Source organism: Hemiscyllium ocellatum, chromosome 3 (assembly GCF_020745735.1).
Source record: "Hemiscyllium ocellatum isolate sHemOce1 chromosome 3, sHemOce1.pat.X.cur, whole genome shotgun sequence".
Lineage (NCBI taxonomy): Eukaryota > Metazoa > Chordata > Chondrichthyes > Orectolobiformes > Hemiscylliidae > Hemiscyllium > Hemiscyllium ocellatum.
Window position 1 is genome coordinate 227,729 of NC_083403.1, and position 16,122 is coordinate 243,850.

Genomic DNA, 16,122 nt, shown 5'->3' on the forward strand with positions numbered 1-16,122 from the left:
ATAATGGAAGGAATTGTTAATAAATTAACTTTGTTGAGATAAAACAAGGGGATGATGAATAATTAACAGTTTTAGTATCCTGTCTGGAATTGGAAAAAATACTACTTTTATTCTTCTTCTTTTCTTGTATTTCTTCCTCTTTGTTAGCTTTTTTAAAGCTTACTTGTCAGGGAGGTGATGGAGTGAGACTTCAGCTCTCAGTAATGAGGTGGCTGGTAAGCCAATCAGATCTCTAGCACTCAGGAGCATTGCAGCATTGTTGAGGTCCAGAGCAGTCGGTGGTGAGGTAGCTGGTGATCCCCAGGTGGCATTTGGCAGTGAAGCAGTGGTGAGTCCGGATGGGGGTCAGCGGTGGTGATCCCAGATGGTATTCGGTGGTGAGGAGGATGTTGAACCTGGATGGTATTCACTGGTGAGGAGGCTGGTGAACCCGGATGGTATTCGCTGGTGAGGAGACTGATGATCCCGGATGGTATTCGCTGGTGAGGTGGCTGGTGAACCCGGATGGTTTTCGGTGGTGAGGAGGCTGGTGATCCCGGATGGTATTCGCTGGTGAGGAGACTGATGATCCCGGATGGTATTCGCTGGTGACGTGGCTGGTGAACCCGGATGGTATTTGCTTTTGAGGAGGCTGGTGAACCCGGATGGTATTTGCTTTTGAGGAGGCTGGTGAACCCGGATGGTATTTGGTGGTGAGGAGGCTGGTGAACCCGGATGGTATTTGGTGGTGAGGAGGCTGGTGAGCCCGGATGCTATTCGCTGGTGAGGAGGCTGGTTAACCCGGATGGCATTTGCTGGTGAGGAGGCTGTTGAACCTGGACGGCATTCAGTGGTGAGGAAGCTGGTGAACCCGGATGGCTTTCGGTGGTGAGGAGGCTGGTGAACCCAGGTGGTATTCGGTGGTGAGGAGGCTGGTGAACCCGGATGGTTTTCGGTGGTGAGGAGGCTGGTGAACCCGGATGGCATTCGGTGGTGAGGAGGCTGGTGAACCCGGATGGTTTTCGGTGGTGAGGAGGCTGGTGAACCCGGATGGTATTCGCTGGTGAGGAGGCTGGTGAACCTGGATGGTATTCGCTGGTGAGGAGGCTGGTGAACCCGGATGGTATTCGCTGGTGAGGAGGCTGGTGATCCCGGATGGCATTTGGTAGTGAGGTGGCTGATGAGTGGGACTCTGGCAGTTGTCAGCAAGTTGTCAAAGGATGAAAATAGATAAGTCTCCTGGGCCTGATGGCATTTACCCCAGGATCCTATGGGAAGCTAGGGAGGAGATAGCAGAGCCATTGGCCTGGATTTTTATGTCGTCATTGTCAACGGGAATAGTACCAGAGGACTGGAGGATAGCGAATGTGGTCCCATTGTTCAAGAAAGGGAGTAGGGATAGCCCTAGTAACTATAGGCCAGTGAGTCTGACTTCAGTGGTGGGCAAAGTCTTAGAGAGAATGGTAAGGGATAAGATTTATGAACATCTGGGTAGGAATAACGTGATCAGGGATAGCCAGCATGGTTTTGTGAAGGGCAGGTCGTGCCTCACAAACCTTATTGAGTTCTTTGAGAAGGTGACTAAGGAAGTGGATGAGGGTAAAGCAGTAGATGTGGTGTATATGGATTTTAGTAAGGCGTTCGATAAGGTTCCCCATGGTAGGCTAATGCTAAAACTTCGGAGGTATGGCATTGAGGATACATTAGAGGTTTGGATTAGGAATTGGCTGGCTGGATGGAGACAGAGGGTAGTAGTTGATGGATTATGTTCATCTTGGAGCGCAGTTACTAGCGGTGTACCACAAGGATCTGTTTTGGGACCATTGCTTTTTGTTATCTTTATAAATGATCTAGAGGAAGGACTTGAAAGCTGGGTGAGCAAGTTTGCGGATGACACGAAAGTCGGTGGAGTTGTGGATAGTGAGGAAGGAAGTGGTAGGTTACAGCGGGATATAGATAAGTTGCAGAGCTGGACGGAAATGTGGCAAATGGAATTCAATGTAGCTAAGTGCGAAGTCGTTCACTTTGGTAGGAATAACAAGATGATGGATTACTGGGCTAATGGTAGGCTACTTGGTAGTGTGGATGAGCAGAGGGATCTTGGTGTCTATGTACACAGATCTCTGAAAGTTGCCACCCAGGTAAATAGTGCTGTGAGGAAGGCATATGGTGTACTGGGCTTTATTGGCAGAGGAATTGAGTTCCGGAGTCCTGAGGTCATGTTGCAGTTGTATAAGACTCTGGTGAGGCCTCATCTGGAGTATTGTGTGCAGTTTTGGTCGCCATACTATAGGAAGGATGTGGAAGCTTTAGAACGAGTGCAGAGGAGGTTTACCAGGATGTTGCCTGGAATGGTAGGAAGATCGTATGAGGAAAGGCTGAGGCACTTGGGGCTGTTCTCATTGGAGAAGAGAAGGTTTAGGGGAGATCTGATAGAAGTGTATAAGATGATTAGGGGTTTAGATCGGGTAGATACTAAGAACCTTTTACCGCTAATGGAGTCAGGTGTTACTAGGGGACATAGCTTTAAATTAAGGGGTGGTAGGTATAGGACAGATGTTAGGGGTAGATTCTTCACACAGCGGGTTGTGAGTTCATGGAATGCCCTGCCCGTATCAGTGGTGAACTCTCCTTCTTTATGTTCATTTAAGCGGGCATTGGATAGGCATTTGGAAGTTATTGGGCTAGTATAGGTTAGGTAGGACTCGGTCGGCGCAACATCGAGGGCCGAAGGGCCTGTACTGCGCTGTATCCTTCTATGTTCTATGTTCTATGTTCTATGGCAGTGCAGAGGAGATCAAGTCCAGCAGGGGGAGTGGAAGCCCTCGTGGGGAAAGCCCAGCAGGAGTTTCTGCAGGCCCATGGCTAAAGAAAAAGTATTATGCTGAACTTCTCACTTATTTCTTTGTTTTTCTACTTTGTACTTTAGATTTTGTACCGAGGTATCTTTGTACCTAAGGTGGCACCAGGAATGGCGACTATGTACACTTCTCACTGTACTCCTGTTGTTGAGTACATGTGACAATGAAGACTAATTCTAACTCTGATAAATTGGGGAAATTTGCTAGGAGTCTGGGCATAACAACCAGCATTTCTAATATGCAAACAGTACCAACATCTGATGAGATGTGCAGCAGATGCCAGATGGATAAAGAGATTTGTACAAATGCTACTTGTGTATCAGCAGCAGGCAGAGTGGGCAGATCCGTTCGTGTGCAATGCTGTATTGACACTAATGCTGCCATTTTCAGGAGCTGAGATCCAGCCTATGCTTTCTCTTAGTCTTACATAACAGAACATCATGTCAAACAACATAAAAGATGTCCATCAGCACAATTTTGCTGAATTAGATATTCTTGCTGCTGGTGCACTTGGTTTTCGAGTGATACCCGTCTAAACATTCAATAGTCTTCAGGAGGTGGTTTGACTGATGCTGCAGTATTTAGTTTCACTGATGGTTCGGCTCTTGTTTAATGAGCTGACTTCCCAATAGGGCATTGTCCTTGCAGGTCTTCCCTTTGGAATTGAGCATGAGTGGAAAATGAAGAGAAGATGCACAGAGCAGGCCAAGCTCCTGGAAAAGTGAGAAGGAAGAATGGGATTTGGTCTCATCATGCTCCGATGGTCTTTAAGAGGGCAGTTCTCTTCTCAACTTCAGCCATGTTCTGTACATGACACATGGTTATCTCACACACTGACCCCTTTAAGTTATGAACGTGCTGGCTGTGCTGCTGAAAATGTCAATCTCAGGGGTAAAGATAAAGTCACCAGCGTCCCATTGGAGCACAGGGCTCTCTCATTAGAGGGAAAGATGACTGATGGCAGTTTGACCTGAGGGTCACCATACCTCAGGGAGGGGAAAGAGTGAGAAGGAGAATCCTTCATGGTGACCTCTGTCTGTAGGAATTAAACCCACACTCAGACCATAGCAACTGACTGCAGCAAAAGGGGGACATGGTTTGTATCTCCCTCAACTTCTCAGCAGCGGGAGTCGAGAGAGTGGGAGCCAGGGGGCAGCTGGCAAGATAAGGTTAAATGTAAAATACTTACCTCGTGAATCAGGAGAGCGAAGGCTGAACAGGAGGGGGAGTGAACATGGGGATTGCTGGGTAAGTGAACTAATATATACAGGCAATGGCTAAACCCAAAACACTACACATGTAGTGTTCTCTACCCATCCTCCTCCTCTAACCAGGAAAAGGACTCTGTGTGGGAGGTTGGCAAGGTTTATTTTAAAAGTCTTTTGGCGGTTTAGAGCAGAGGGTATGGAAGTGAGGACAGTTACATGCTCCTCTTGCAGGATGTGGGAGTTAAGGGTCACCACTCATGTCCCTGTTGACTTCACCTGCGAAAAGTGCACCTAACTCCAGCTCCTCACAGTTGAAAATGTGTTGCTGGTTAAAGCACAGCAGGTTAGGCAGCATCCAAGGAACAGGAAATTCGACGTTTCGGGCACAAGCCCTTCATCAGGAATGAGGAGAGTGTGCCAAGCAGGCTAAGATAAATGGTAGGGAGGAGGGACTTGGGGGAGGGGCGATGGAGATGTGATAGGTGGAAGGAGGTCAAGGTGAGGGTGATAGGCCGGAGTGGGGTGGGGGCGGAGAGGTCAGGAAGAAGATTGCAGGTTAGGAGGGCGGTGCTGAGTTGAGGCAACCGACTGAGACAAGGTGGGTGGAGGGGAAATGAGGAAACTGGAGAAATCTGAGTTCATCCCTTGTGGTTGGAGGGTTCCCAGGCGGAAGATGAGGCTCCTCACAGACTGCGTTAGCGAACTGGAGCTGGATGAACTTTGGATCATTCGGTAGGCTGAAGGAATGATAGAGAGGAGTTATTGGGAGGTAGTCACACCTAAGTTACAGGATAAAGATAGCTGGGTGACTGTCAGGAGAAGGAAAGGTATTAGGCAGATAGTGCAGGGATCCATTATGACCGTTCCCCACAATAATAAGATAATTGCCTGAGACCCGGGTTCAATTCCCGACTCAGGCAACTGACTGTGTGGAGTTTGCACGTTCTCCCTGTGTCTGCGTGGGTTTCCTTCGGGTGCTCCGGTTTCCTCCCACAGTCCAAAGATGTGCGGGTCAGGTGAATTGGTCATGCTAAATTGCCCGTAGTATTAGGTAAGGGGTAAATGTAGGGATATGGGTGGGTTGCGCTTCAGCGGGTCGGTGTGGACTTGTTGGGCCGAAGGGCCTGTTTCCACACTGTAAGTAATCTTAAAAAAAATAAAGCTTTGGATACTGTTGTGAGAGGGACCTACCAGGGGAAAGCCACGGGAATGGGGGGAGAAATAGGAGAGTGATCGTGAAAGGAGATTCAATGGTTGCAGGAACAGACAGACAAGTCTGTGGTCGCAAACGATACTCCCAGATGGTATGTGCCTCCCGGGTGCTAGCGTCAGGGATGGCTTGGATCAAGTCTACAGGATTCTGGGGAGGGTGAGCAGCAGAAGTTGTGGTACACATTGATACCAATAACATGGCTCGGAAAAGGGATGAGTACCTGAAAAGTGAATATTGGGAGTTGGGTTGGAAGCTAAAGGCAAGACGAGCAGAGTAGGGATTTCAGGATTGCTTCTGATGCCACAAGCTAGTGAGGCTAGGAATGGAAAGCGAGTGCAGCTGAACACGTGGCTGCAGAGCCAGTGTAGAATGGAGGGCTTCAGATATGTGCATTATTGGGATATCTCCAAGTGAAGGGGGACCTGTACAAGGAGGAAGGGTTGCACCTGAACCGGAGGGGTACCAATATCCTGGGTGAGAGGTTTGCTAGATCTCTTTGTGAGGATTTAAACTAGATTGGCAGAGGGTTGGGAATCGGACCTACGGATCAGAGGATGTGGTATCTAGTGAACAAGCAGACGGTGTGCAGAGAGTCTGTGAGGAAGGATAGACAGTTGATAGGGCAATGTTGCAGTCAATGTGATGCATTGAAATGTGTCTATGTTAATACAAGAAGTGTCAGGAATAAGGACGATGAGCTTAGAGCATGGATCAGTACTTGGAGCTATGATGTTCACAGGGACAAGAATGGTTGTTGCATGTTCTATTCATTTCAAAATGAATAGGGAGGGAGGTAAAAGAAGTGGGGGAGTGGCATTGCTAATCAGGGCTAGTATTACAGCTGCAGAAAGGAAGGTCATCGAGGAGGGTTTGTCTACTGAGCCAGTACGGCTGGAAGTCAGAAACAGGAAAGGACCAGTCACTTTATTGGGAGTTTTCTACAGACCCTCCAATAGCAATTGAGGAGGAGCAGATTGGGAGGCAGATTTTGGAAAGGTGCAGAAGTAACAGTGTTGTTGTCATGTGTGACTTCAACTTGCCTAATGTTGATTGGAGTAAAAAATGAGGTCTGCAGATGCTGGAGATCACAGCTGAAAATGTGTTGCTGGTTAAAGCACAGCAGGTCAGGCAGCATCCAAGGAATAGGAAATTCGACGTTTCGGGCATAAGCCCTTCATCAGGAATGAGGAGAGTGTGCCAAGCAGGCTAAGATAAAAGGTAGGGAGGCGGGACTTTGGGGAGGGGCGATGGAGATGTGATAGGTGGAAGGAGGTCAAGGTGAGGGTGATAGGCCGGAGTGGGGTGGGGGCGGAGAGGTCAGGAAGAGGATTGCAGGTTAGGAGGGCGGTGCTGAGTTGAGGCAACCGACTGAGACAAGGTGGGTGGAGGGGAAATGAGGAAACTGGAGAAATCTGAGTTCATTCCTTGTGGTTGGAGGGTTCCCAGGCGGAAGATGAGGCGCACCTCCTCCAGCCGTCGTGTTGTTATGTTCTGCCGGTGGAGGAGTCCAAGGACCTGCATGTCCTCGGTGGAGTGGGAGGGAGAGTTAAAGTGTTGAGCCACGGGGTGGTTGGGTTGGTTGGTCCAGGCGATAGGGTAGGGTTACTCCATCCCATATTCCCAATTCCTTCGTCTCCGCCGCATCTGCTCCCAGGAGGACCACTTCCAACACCGCACAGCCCAGATGGCCTCCTTCTTCAAGGACCGCAGATTCCCCCCAGACGTGATCGACGATGCCCTCCACCGCATCTCCTCCACTTCCCGCTCCTCCGCCCTTGAGCCCCGCTCCTCCAACCGCCACCAAGACAGAGCCCCACTGGTTCTCACCTACCACCCCACCAACCTCCGTATACAACGTATCATCCGCCGTCATTTCCGCCACCTCCAAACGGACCCCACCACCAGGGATATATTTCCCTCCCCTCCCCTATCAGCGTTCCGAAAAGACAACTCCCTTCGTGACTCCCTCGTCAGGTCCACACCCTCCACCAACCCAACCTCCACTCCCGGCACCTTCCCCTGCAACCGCAGGAAATGTAAAACTTGCGCCCACACCTCCTCCCTCACTTCCCTCCAAGGCCCCAAGGGATCCTTCCATATCCGCCACAAGTTCACCTGTACCTCCACACACATCATCTATTGCATCCTCTGCACCCGATGTGGCCTCCTCTATATTGGGGAGAAGGGCCGCTTACTTGCGGAACGCTTCAGAGAACACCTCAGGGACGCCCGGACCAACCAACCCAACCACCCCGTGGCTCAACACTTTAACTCTCCCTCCCACTCCACCGAGGACATGCAGGTCCTTGGACTCCTCCACCAGCAGAACATAACAACACGACGGCTGGAGGAGGAGCGCCTCATCTTCTGCCTGGGAACCCTCCAACCACAAGGAATGAACTCAGATTTCTCCAGTTTCCTCATTTCCCCTCCCCCCACCTTGTCTCAGTCGGTTCCCTCAACTCAGCACCGCCCTCCTAACCTGCAATCCTCTTCCTGACCTCTCCGCCCCCACCCCACTCCGGCCTATCACCCTCACCTTGACCTCCTTCCACCTATCACATCTCCATCGCCCCTCCCCCAAGTCCCTCCTCCCTACCTTTTATCTTAGCCTGCTTGGCACACTCTCCTCATTCCTGATGAAGGGCTTATGCCCGAAACGTCGAATTTCCTATTCCTTGGATGCTGCCTGACCTGCTGTGCTTTAACCAGCAACACATTTTCAGCTAATATTGGTTGGAGCCTTCTTAGTTACATAATTTGGATGGAGCGGATTTTGTCAGGTATATCCAGGAAGGATTCCTGACTCCATACGAAGATCGGCCAACTAGAGGGGAGGCCATATTGGATTTGGTGCTTGGAAATGTACCTGGTCAGGTGTCAGATCTCTCAGTGGGAGAACATTTTGATTGTAGTGACCATACCTCCCCTGACCTTTACTATCGTCATGGAGAGGGATAGGAGCAGATGGTATGGGAAAGTATTGAATTGAGGGAGGGGAATCGCAGTGCTATTAGGCAGGAACTGTGCAGCAGAAATTGGGAACCAGAGCTACAGATCAGAGGATGGGGTAGCTGGTGAACTGGCAGATATGGCGTGCAGAGAATTTATGAGGAAGGATAGACAGTTGATTGGGCAAAGTTGCAGACAGTGTGATTGTTGCTGTGTGTTTACTTTACTGCAAGAAGTGTCAGGAATGAGGGTAATGAACTTAGATGATGGATCAGTTAGAGAACAAATAATCTCAGAGAAATACACGAACGAAATGTGGAGGTTCTTTAGGGAGCACTTGGTGTGAGTGTTGGACAGGTTTGTCCCAGTGAAGTGAGGAAGGGATGAAGGGACCTTGAATGACAAGAGATGTGGAACATCCGGTCAAGAGGAAGAAGGAAGCTTACTTAAGATTAAAGGAACAAGGATCAACAGGGCTCTAGAAGGTTACAAGGTAACCAGGAATGAACTAAAGAATGAACACAGGAGAGCAAGAAGGGGACATGAAACAGTCTTGATGGGTAGGAATAAGGAAAATCCTAAGGCATTCTACACTTATGTGAGGAACAACAGGATGGCCAGAGGGAGGGTAGGGCTGATCAGGGATGGTAGAGGGAACTTGTGCCTGGAGTCAGAGTAGGTGGGGAGGCCCTTATTGAATACTTTTCTTCAATATTCACTTTTGAGAAGGGCATTGTCGTTTGTGAGGACAGCTGAAACAGGCTGATACGCTCAAATAGGTTGATGTTAAGAAGGAGGATATTCTGGAAATTTTCAAAAACATGAGGATAAATAAGTTCCCTGAGCCAGATAGGATAGACCCAAGGTTACTACAGAAAGCGATGGAAGAGATTGCTATGCCTTTGGCAATGATCTTTGCGTCCAGAGGGTAGCAAATGTTATTCCCTTGTTCAAGAAAGGGAATAGGAATAACCCTGGGAATGACAAACCAGTTAGTCTTACGTCTGTGGTGGGCAAATTATTGGAGAGGAGTTTGAGATACAGGACATATGATTACTTGGAAAATCATAGTTTGATTAGACATAGTCAGCATGGTTTTTCTGAGGGGCAGGTCATGACTTCAAGCCTCATTGAATTCTTTGAGGATGTGACAAATCACATTGATGAAGGTAGAACATTGGATATGATGTAAATGGATTTCATACAGCAGTTGAAAAAGGTTCCCCATGGTATGCTCATTCAGAAAGTAAGGAGACATGGGATACAGGGAAATCTGGCTGTCTGGATACAGATTTGGCTGACCGAAAGAAGACAGAGGGTGGTAGTAGATGGAAAGTATTCAGCCTGTAGCTTGGTGACCAGTACTGTTCTGCAGGGATCATTTCTGGGACCTCTGCTCCATGTGATTTTTATAATTGACCTGATGTGGAAATGGAAGGGTGGGTTAGTAAATTTGCCAATGACACAAAGGTTGGTGGAGTGGTGGATACAGTGGAAGGCTGTTGTAGGTCATTGACAGAATGTAGAGCTGAGCTGAGAAGTGGCATATGGAGTTCAACCTGGAAAAGTGTGAAGTGATTCATTTTGCAAGGTTGAAGTTGAATGCAGATTACAGTGTTAAAAGCAGGATTCTTGGCAGTGTGGAGGAACAGAGTGATCTTGGGGTCCACATCCATAAATGCCTCAAAGTTGCCACCCAAGTTGATAGGGTTATTAAGACGGCATCTGGTGTATTGGCTTTCATTAGTGGGGGATTGAGTTTAAGAGCTGTGAGGTTATACTGCAGCTCTCTAAAGCCCTGGTTAGACCACACTTAGAATATTGAATTCACCTCATTATAGGAAGGGTTTGGAATCTTTAGAAAGGGAGCAGAGGATATTTACCAGGATGCTGCCCAGTTTGGAGGGTGTGTATTATGAAGAAAGGTTGAGGGAGCTAGGGCTTTTTATCATTGGAGCAAAAAGGGATGAGAGGTGTGATTTGAAAGAGGTTTACAAGCTGATGTGGTATAGATAGAGTGGATAGTCAGAGACTTTTTCCCAGGGTAGAAATGGCTATCAGGAGGGGACATACTTTCAAGGTGATTGGAGGAAGGTTTTAGGTGAGATACCAGAGGTAAGTTCTTTACACAGAGAATAGTGGATACGTGGAATGTACTGCCAGCGGTGGGAGTAGAATCAGAGACATTAGGGACATTTAAGCGACTCTTGGATCAGCACATGGATGATAGTAAAATGTAGGGTATGTAGCTTCGTTTGATCTTAGAGTAGGATATAATGTCGGCACAACGTTGAGAACCGAAAGCCTGTACTGAGCTATACTGTTCTATGTTAACTATTCTGCTCCATAGGGAACTGGGTTCATTTCAGCTTTGTCCTGAATATCTGAAGGAGCTGGGATCAGAATTTCCAGCTAGAAATGCAGAGCTCAGTGTTAATGGAAAGGAAAATCCTGACAGTGGGTGCCACTCTCGGGAATATCCAGACCAATGTGCTGTAAACTGTGGAGCCCTGGCAGCACTCCCTGCAGCTTTCTTGTTTTTGAATGGCATGTTGCCAAGACAACCTGTTCGGGTGATTTCCTGGAAAAAGCAAATTTTGAAGCCCCGTAGAAAATCGCGAAAGCACAACAGGAGGCCATTCGGCCATGGCACTGCCTTCCTACTGTACATTTTAAATTTCTTTTCCTCAGTTGCCATCCCCCTCCAGCCCTGCACACTCGAAACTTTCCGGACCCTGTCTCAATTTCCTTTCCAAAGCCTTGATCGAACCTGCCCACACCACATTCTCAGACACTGTGACCAGACTCTAACCATTTGCTGTCAATCATCCATGATTTGGAGATTCAGGGGTTGGACTGGAGTGTACAAAGTTAAAAATCACACAACACCAGGTTAGAGTCCAACAGGTCTAGTGTGTTTCCAATTAAACCTGTTGGACTATAACCTGGTGTTGTGTCAATCATCCAGCAAGGCTGAGGTTTCACGTCGTGTAACAGGAAGGGGAACTTTTCACAGCTCTGTGAGCACCAGCAATATTGTTCGATCACCTCACCAAACAACTGAGCAAACCAACGCAAGGCCCCTGGGGATGGATGGTGATAAAGTTCTTAGAGGGGAAGGGTAAATTGGTGGAAGTGAATGCTGTCACACTGTGTGACATTCAGCCTGACAGTGTGGTGCTGGAACTGGGTTTGGACCAGGGCTCGGTCTGCAGGAAGCTGCTAAATGCCTTACCCTGCCGAAGGGCAAGCTCTATGGGCTGGATTACTCTGAATACATGTACCGTGTTCTGGATTAGTGGTGCTGGAAGAGCACAGCAGTTCAGGCACCATCCAAGGACCAGCAAAATTGACGTTTCAGGCAAAAGCCCTTCATCAGGAATAAAGGCAGTGAGCTGGAAGCATGGAGAGATAAGCTAGAGGAGGGTGGGGGTGGGGAGAAAGTAGCATAGAGTACAATGGGTGAGTGGGGGAGGGGATGAAGGTGATAGGTCAGGGAGGATAGGGTGGAGTGGATAGGTGGAAAAGGAGATAGGCAAGTAGGACAAGTCCAGACAAGTCATGAGGACAGTGCTGAACTGGAAGTTTGGAACTAGGGTGAGGTGGGGAAGGGGAAATGAGGAAACTGTTGAAGTCCACATTGATGCCCTGAGGTTCAAGTGTTCCGAGGCAGAAGATGAGGTGTTCTTCCTCCAGGCGTCTGGTGGTGAGGGAGCGGCAGTGAAGGAGGCCCAGGACCTTCATGTCCTCGGCAGAGTGGGAGGGGCAGTTGAAATGTTGGACCACGGGGCAGTGTGGTTGATTGGTGCGGGTGCCCCGGAGATGTTCCCTAAAGCGCTCTACATGTTGCATGTAGCCAGCAGGAGGTTGCAGCCTGATATTCAGACCAGGAAGGTGACATTGTTTCACGGCAGTGTGGAACATATCCCTCTGGAAGACAACGTAGTGGACAGAGTATTTCACTGCAACTGTTACAACTACTGGCCTGATCTGCAATCTGGATGCAGACAGATTTACCGAGTTATGAAACCAGGTAGAGTGTTGTGCTGGTCAATTCTGAAAAATCCTAAACCTCAAGGGAAATGGTGCAATCTGGATGGAATTGTGGGGTCACAGATCAACTAATCTCCCCTGATTGACATGTCACTGATTAGCCTGGTAGTCAACACTGATTAACTTAAATTGAGAGAGACTGCAATAATTAAACACGGTCCTAAACGACTTGTGTGTGTTTTTTAAAATAGAACTATGAGGGACAGGCGTATTAATGGACACATTCCTGTAACCTCTCCTTACCTCATCAATATAACTCCCTCACCATCCTGACCAGCAGCCACAGATTCTCTGGTCAAGGAAAAACATTTTTAAAAATAGAAGCCACGCCAATAATTATGCAATCAGTCAATAATTACAACAATACAGTCAATAGTACAATTTAAGAGAAGGAGGAGCTCAGCCTGTAATGCCTGCACCCATTGTTCCAATTCACTAGGGTACTGCACTGGAAATCAGACCCCACGATTCCTGGAGTCATTCACTGCATGGAAAAGCTTTTCTCATGTCATTTTTGCTTCTTTTGCCAAGTACAAACCATCAGTGCCTTCTCGTTCTCGATATTTTCACAAATGGGAACATTTTCTCCCAATTTACTCTGACCGCACCCATTGTGATTTCCAGTACTTTGATTGGATCTGTTCTCTTCAAGGAAGTCAGTCCTGACTTCTCTGCTTAATCTTCATAACTTCTTGATTGCAGCAAGTGTCCATGTGCAACGAGAAGCGGGTGTAATTACCAAGAATTGTTTGCAAGTCTGTCTGACTGAGGAGCTTTTAGTTACGGGGTGACAATCTGCTAAGAAGCTCAATGGTCTGGATTTTGGGAGGACTGGGGGGTTAATTGGTAATCTCTTGTCCAGAGATCTTCCATTGTCTGGATACAGATTGCCAGAAGCTGATCCATAACCATCATTGAGCAGCAGAGACGAGCTGGATCTAAGTTGATGGGGGGAGATTTTAATTGTATTATTGACCCAATGGTGGGCAGGATACCTAGGAGCTCTGCAGGCATATCTCTGAGATCTAAGCAACTGGTGAATCTGACCAGGGAGCTGGGGCTGGTAGATGTGTGAAGATGTCTCCACCCAGAGGGTAGAGATTTTACTTTCTACTCTAACCCACACAATTGTCATACCAGAATCGATATGTTTTTAGTCCCCTCAACCCTATTAAATCAATACTGTCTTGTAAAATATATAATATAACTTATTTCTGATCATGCCGCAGTGTACATGGAAGTTACGACTAGTGATGACAGGATAAGTCCCCCACATTGGCATGTGGACCCTTTCTTACTGAAGGATAGCAAGTTTGTAAAATATTTTTCGCAGGAATTTAAAACCGTCTGGGATATCAACTCAGGCACGGCCAGTACCCCTTTGACAATGGGAGAGACCACTAAGGCATACGCGCAAGGCTTGGTTATTTCATATTCTGTGACCCGGAAAAGACAAAAGGGAGAGCAACAGGGTCTGCTCGAGGCTCGCCTGAAGGCAGCTGTAACTGCATATGCTGATAGGCCTTCCATTACTCAGCTACAGAGGATCACAGCCCTTAGGGCAGCCTTGAATACCACATGTAGGTAGCTCATTAACAGTAGCCAGTTTAAGGAAGCAACTTTCTAGCAGGAGTCAGTTTAGGTGCCTGGAGGTGGTCATTCGATGGTTCAGCAATCCAGGGTGGTCTCTCCCAGACACTTCCCCCTACTCCCTGAGTACAAGAGCAGCCATGCTGAATCTTTTTTTCATCAGATTTTGACACATTTGCAGAGAGGAACCTCCATATTAAATCCCTTTCTCTTTTGCTTACCTTCCCTTACAACCTGCTGCACCTCCCTTGCTGGAAGCCTTCTGATTGGCCCTCCTTGTTTCAGGGCACATCCACTTTTGATGGTCAGGGAACAAAAGCCCAGGTGAATTAGGAAAATCCACAGCATTTTGATTCCACTGGTGTGGTTGCTTTTTCACTAGAAGGCCTTGATATTGAGATTCTTCTTCATCTAAATTCCAAGAAACAACCTATCAGAAAATTGAGTAATTATCCTTTATTTGACAGGGGGACTGATGGTCACCACTTTAAGCCTGGAAGTTCTAAGGAAGATTATTGCTACTGGATTGTTGAAGAATACAAAATGGCCACCTGATCCGTACATGGCTACTCTCCGTGACACGGGATTTGTTGACGTGTGTATGGAGCACAAACAAGATCAAGAGAAACCCTTTCAGGCTATCTTTGATAGAGCAAATAAGCCGTGAATGTGCTGTCATCTCTGATGCCTCACTAGCTCAATAATTTGGGTTTACTGAGCTATTATATAACCCATTCATAATACTTGTGGATAAATTGGAAGACACCACTTCATTGAACGTAGAAGAGTACAGCACAGTAGAGATCCTTCGGCCTTTGATATTGTGCCAACACTTTATCCCACTCTAAAGTCAGACTGATCTGCATTGCCTTCATTGTATTAACTTCCATGTATCTATCTAAGAGTCACTTAAATGTCCACAATGTATTTGACTCTAGTACCAGTGCATTCAACGGACCCACCACATGGAGGAAAGAACCTACCTCTGACATCTCCACTAAATCTTTCTCCAATTGCCTTAAAATTATGTCCCTTCATCATTGAAAAAGTCTCTGGCTATCCACTCTACCTATGCCTTTAACAAGGTGCACACCTCTATCAAGTCACCTCTCATCCTTCTTCTCTCCAATGAGAAAAACCCTAGCTTCCTCAACCTTTCTTCGTAAGAGATGTCGTCCAGTCTGAGCAGCATCCAGGTATATCTTACCTACACTCTCTCTAAAGCTTCCTCATGGTTCCTATGATGAGGCAACTAGAACTGAACACAATATTCCATGTGTGGTCTAACAGGACTCTGTCGAGCTGCAGCATAACCTCACGGCTCTTAAACTCAATCCTACTGCTAATGAAAGCCAACACACCATGCGCCCTCTTAACAACCCTAGCAACCTGGGTGCCAACTTTCAGGGATCTATGGACATGGCCTCCCAGATTCCTTTGTTCCTCTACCCTGCCAAGAGTTCTGCTTTTAACCTTGTGTTCTGCATTCAAATTCAACCTTCCAAAGCAAATCACTTCCCACTTTTACAGGTTGAACTCCATCTGCCACTTCTCAGCACAGTTCTGCATCCTGTCAATTTTCCATTACGACCTACAACAGCTCTCCACACTATCCACAACTCTCCCAACCTTCGCGTCATCGGCAAACTTACTAACCCACCCTTCCACTTCTTCATTCAAATCATTTATAAAAATCACAAAGAGCAGAGGTCCCAGAATTGATCCTTGCAGAACACTACTGGTCACCGAGCTTCAGGCTGAATACTTTCTACCACCACCCTCTGTCTTCTATGGGCCAGCCAATTTGTATCCAGACAGACAGATTTCTGTATATTCCATGTTTCCTTACTTTCTGTATGAGCCTACCATGGGAAGCGTTATCAAATGCCTTGCTAAAATCTATGTACACCACATCCACTGCTCTACCTTCATCAGCATGTTTTGTCACATCCTCAAAGAATTCAATAAGGTTTGTGAGGCATGACATGCCCCCTTACAAAGCCATGCTGACTATCTCTAATCAAACCATGGTTTTCCCAGTAATCATAAATCCTGTCTCTCTGAAACTTCTCCAATATTTTGCCCATCACTGATGTAAGACTGACTGGTCTGTAATTCCTAGGATTATCCCTATTCCCTTTCTTGAACAAGGGAATAACATTTGCCAAGCTTCAATCATTTGGCACTACTCCAGGATACAGTGAGGACACAAAGATCATTGCCAAAGGTGCAGCAATCACTTCCCTCAATACCTGTAATAACCTAG

The 16,122-nt window shown here is 47.3% G+C and overlaps 1 pseudogene; it reads left to right on the forward strand.

Moving 5' to 3' along the window:
* The first annotated feature begins 1,029 nt into the window (after positions 1–1,029).
* Positions 1,030–14,523, forward strand: LOC132830154 (uncharacterized methyltransferase YdaC-like; annotated as a pseudogene).
* The last annotated feature ends 1,599 nt before the right edge of the window (positions 14,524–16,122 follow it).